Consider the following 5,379-nt stretch of genomic DNA (forward strand, 5'->3'; position numbering starts at 1 on the left):
TTTTTTTTGCTGTACGCGGGCCTCTCACTGTTGTGGACTCTCCCGTTGCAGAGCACAGGCTCCGGACGTGCAGGCTCAGTGGCCATGGCTCACGGGCCCAGCCGCTCCGCGGCATGTGGGATCTTCCCGGACCGGGACACGAACCCATGTCCCCTGCATCGGCAGGCAGACTCCCAACCACTGCGCCACCAGGGAAGCCCCCAAGGATCTTTGAGATGGGGAAATTATCCTGGATTATTGGCATGAGCCTAAAGTAATTATAATGGTCCTTATAAAAGAGAAGCAGCAGGGTCAGAGTAAGAGAACGTTATGTCACGAAGAAAGCAGAGAGAGAAAGCAATGTGATAACCAGGAAAAGGAAAAGAGAAGTGACAATAGAAGCACAGGTGAGAGTAACATGGGACCACAAGTCAAGGAATTCAGACAGATTTAGAAGCTGGAAAAGGCAAAGAAACAGATCTTAGAGCTTCCAGAAGGAACACAGGCCTGAGGATAGATTAATTTTAGCTTAATTTATCTAAAACCTATTTTGGGGTTCTGACCACCAAAACTCTACAATAAGAAATTTGTATTGTTTTTAAGCCACCAAGTGTGTGGGAATTTTTTATAGCATCAAAGGAACTTAATATAGAACATAAAATATTTTCTTTACAAAATTTCATTTATGATTTTGCTCCAACTGTAAATTATACAGTATGATTACAATTATAAAGCAAAACACTGGATCCTCTGGATACTTTCACAAAAAACAAGGAAATACTGTTATTCTAGAAATTTGACTAGGTTTTTCATTTTCCAGTGGCCATCCCATGTTAATTGCATGCACTTTCTTGAAAATACTTTACAGAAAACTTTTGCAAGAATGTGAAATCTGAACAGCTAATCATCCTCATTATAGTTATATCTACCTAACTGCAGGGATTTAAACAATTTTGTATTATTTTAGAATTTGGAATCATTCTGATATAAAGGAAATAAATGTTCACCATTGAAAATATTCAAAAAATAAAAATCAATGGCATTAATAAGGTATCACATAAAAAAGTCACTCTCCATATTTTTCACCATATAGGAATATAAATTTTGAATAATTCTATATATAATATTTTGGACCTTGCAATTATCAGTAAACAATAATTCTTAAATATATTTCATCACATTTAAAAATGAAACTCTTAATAAATGCATAGTAATCCGCAAATTGCATGTCATTATTTAGTCAATTCATCATAGATGAACACTTAGAATTTATTTTTTTATTAAAAATAACACTGTGATAACTGTACATAATAATACCTATATCTCAATGATAGCTATCTTAAAAATTTCTGAAAGTAGAATTACAGTTGAATTGTATACAAAATTATAAATTATGGGATGCACCTAGTAAATTTTCTCAAGAAGCTTTAAAATTAAGTTTATCATTTTCAAGAATGCATTAGAATGTTCATTTAATCACAACCTTTGCAACATTCTTTCAACATAATAAATTATTATTTTTTTACAAACTCATAAGGAAAATAGCATCAAGTGGTTTTAATCTGCATTCATTGAATTAATGATATGGAAAATATTTAAATTGCTTTTTGTCCATTTATAATTCTTTCCTTCCCATTTCAGAAAATAACTGCCTATGTTTAGGTCTACTTATTTATACTCTATTTTTTGTTGAACAAATAGTCCATCTGTTATTTATTTTTTAAATAATTTGAATAGGTGTCTAAATTATTTTGACAAAAAATGTTAAGCAGTTTTTTAAGCATACCACTGGGGTTCTGTAATCTTTTTCTTGATTTTTCTCTCCATTCTTCACTGATAACACACTGTTTTGACTTCCAATTTTATTATCGATTTTGATATTTTTAATGTAAATGCTCTGATCCCAGTATTAATTTAATAATGTTAAATGATCACTTAACTATTCTCAACCATTTGTGAATGAATAAATATGCTGAAAGAGGGCATTAAAACTCAGAAATATTGTTTAATATTTGCTGAGTAAAGAAAATGTTAAAACCAAAATTAACCCCTCTCTCTATATATGGCAAACTCCCTTCAGGGACAGGCATGATTGCCATAAATAGTCCAGGAACTGTGTGTTCCCAGCTTATTAAACTCATTTGGCTAGCAGTTTCTCTTATAACTCTAGTAAAAATTTACTGGTGACTGAAATTAGCCAAGTTTAGATCACATAATCCACCTCCATCCCACTCTGTCAGTGTGTATGGACTTTTTAAGCCTGTATTTCCTGAGCATGAGAGGAATCATAATTGGTACTTCATCAAGGACACAAAATTTCAGATTATGGTCAATTTTCACTGTTCAGCTTAGAAAAAAATAATATTGTTTTTGTAATTTGTATTTTATATGTCCTTATATCTAAGGTGCTACCCACTGTAAGGCATATGCTGCATACTGTATATATTATTCTGCAACTTTTCTGCTCTACAAACTTGTGTAATTTATGAATGTTTATATCAATAACTCTATTATCTATTTCACACCTGTATGATTATATCTCAGAATATTTATTGATTCAACATCTCAAGGATATTTTGAATGTCTTTAATATTTTGTCATTACAAACAACGCTTCGCTGGATTTTCATGTTGTGACTCTGACATCATTTCTCTAGGGTACATAGCTAAGCGCCATGTTGCTCTAAATATATTTAGAGCTTCAGTTTTACTAGATATAGAAAAGATCCACCACAAATTGCTTTTCTCATTTACATTCACATCAGCAGTCTATTTGAGTTCCCACTGTTGCAGTGTCATGCAAGGGTGGTCCCATATGCACTAGGACTTGGGAGAAATTTATCAATGTCATATAGCAGGGTGGATTTAGTTTTAATGAAAAAAATTATAAAACCATGGTTAGCAAGAGAATAGAAGGATGAGACCTCTATCCATTCTTCCCACAAAGAAGCATCCCCAGGTTAAGGTTAGGACAGTCTGTAGGACACATGATGTGATTCTGTTCAAGTACAGGCACCTTATGCATTTATTCCATTCCATTTAATCCACTGCATGTGTGAGCAGTGTGGGTCACAAAGATTATATGGGTGACAGAAAGTCTAGATTCAGTAATTGTGCCTTGGGATATCAGTTTCCAGTCACCTGGGAATGTTGGGGTCAGTAGACTCTGAATAAAAAACAGATGTTATAATGCAGACAAGGAGAGAATAATTTCTGTAGAAAGACTAAGGGTTATCACCATGTGCTTAATAAAGAAGATACAGAGATTGAAATTCTTTTATAATATTTGTGTTTTTTCTATTTATAGTACAGCTTACATTCCTAAGTGGAAATTGTGTTTTAAGATTCCTGTGTGTGAAAGTCCTTTTTAAAAATGTTTTTCATTTGCTCTGTATGAAAGAACTTCATATAGGAACTTTTAGTTACACAGTAGGATAACTTCTTGTATTCCCTAAATACTAGTTTAATATTCACTATGTGCCAGTCAATATGCTAAATGCTAAACTTATTGTTATAGATATGACTATTTTTCCCTCAAGAAGCTTACAATCTAGTAAAGAAGACAGTTGTGTGTGTGTGCACGCACGTACGCACACATGTGCGTTTAAGGAGAGAAGAGATTGAGAGAGTGAAGATTATGGGAGGTGAAAGGGATGTGAAGGCAAAGCCAAAAGTGTTTGAGGGTTTGAATGATGTAGAAATGCAGTTTGGGTGGATTATTGTGTTGATATGTTTTAAAGGCTGACTTGGAAAGAAGTTGGACAGAGTGTTGAATCGGATTATGAAGAGTTTACATGTCATATTAAGAATTTGATGATTAATTTTAACATTGGTAAAAATCCATTAATGGGAAAACATTTTTAATTTTTTTAAAGGAAGTAAGCAAGGTAATTTATGTTTTTAGAGAAGTAATGATGGGCGTTGTATTGAGAAATCATTAGTGAAAAATAAGGCTGTCACTTCATTCATTTAATTAACTAATTTCTGTTATGTCCCTACCATGTGCCAGATAATGATCTAAACATTTGACAATCATAAATGAACCAAATAAAGAAAAACCCCTGCCCTTGTGGACCTTACCTTCTGGTCGGGGAATAGAAAAAAGCATAATGACTTACTTAGTTATATACTATGTTAAGAGGTATGTAACATTGAACAAAGAAAAAGAGAAATGTAAAGGGGATCCAAGAGATCAGGATAGGATAGGATAGGATAGGATAGCGTAGGCATTGTTGAAACAGTTATGATGGAACAGATTCTTAAAGGATGTGAGATGCTTAGCCATAGATATCGATATATCTCTCCCTGCGGAGCTAATCACCTAGCAAAGACCACATAGCAGAAGTAGATATACCATGAGGCTAATAAAGCTTAAGCTTCAGGACCTTGCATTTACACTGGCCCCCGCAAAGTCCCTGTAGCTACTCTTTTATTTAAAATATTTTATTATTTTTCTTAAAAATGTAGCCTACGTTAAGCTTTAGAACTCACTTCTGAATTGACCTATAGATTTGAAGTTGAAATCTTTTATGTTCTTGGAACAGAAATGAAGCTAATGTGGCCAGGATAACTCACAAAAAGGGCGTTGATAAACAAAGATGTTCCATGTATGGTATGAAGAAGAAAGAGGGGTGGAAATACAAAGTTATAGAATATCAGAATAATTTCCAAGAATTTCAGTAATTGGATTTCACAATAATTTGAGAAATAAAATATTTGATAAACTAAGAAAATGTCAGTTATGATATTATAGAATTTATTTCACAATTATCTGTACTAAACAAATGATGTTATCATGCAATATTAATGCTTATTTAAATCATTTTATAAAATTTTAGAGGAAGGATTGTATAGTATATATGAATTATTTTCATAATATACCGGCATGTCAGTTACCTCACAAATCACTAATTCTACAAAGTCCAATAAAATTATTATGTATCTTATTTTTTAAAAAAACTTTACTTTTCCAATATTAGACAAATTAGGACAAAGAGCTGACTTTTTTGTTTTTTACAAATGAAAATAATCAGTGTGCTACTAAGTATAATAAAATAATTGATCAATTTGTTTCATTCAGTTATTATAAGGATGGATTTCGTATAATTCAAATATTTAAGGAGATACGATATAGATAATCATTTTTATTTATTCATAAATTTATTCAAATCAAATTTTTAGAAAAGCAGATGAGTGTCGGCTACTGTGTTAAGCAGCACAGCTCTTCAATTTGAAGTTGTGAATAGTATGGCTAAAACAACGAATTTTGAAGAGATAAACACATGATATATATGTGTGCAAGTTTTACGCTGTGCATCACAGACCTCATATTCCTCTATGGCCATTCAGAAGTTTTCCAGAATTTCTAGTCAACTTCTTTGAAAGCAAAGTCCATTTTCTG

This window comes from Neophocaena asiaeorientalis, unplaced genomic scaffold, assembly GCF_003031525.2.
Source record: "Neophocaena asiaeorientalis asiaeorientalis breed wild unplaced genomic scaffold, Neophocaena_asiaeorientalis_V1.1 scaffold158, whole genome shotgun sequence".
Taxonomy (NCBI): domain Eukaryota; kingdom Metazoa; phylum Chordata; class Mammalia; order Artiodactyla; family Phocoenidae; genus Neophocaena; species Neophocaena asiaeorientalis.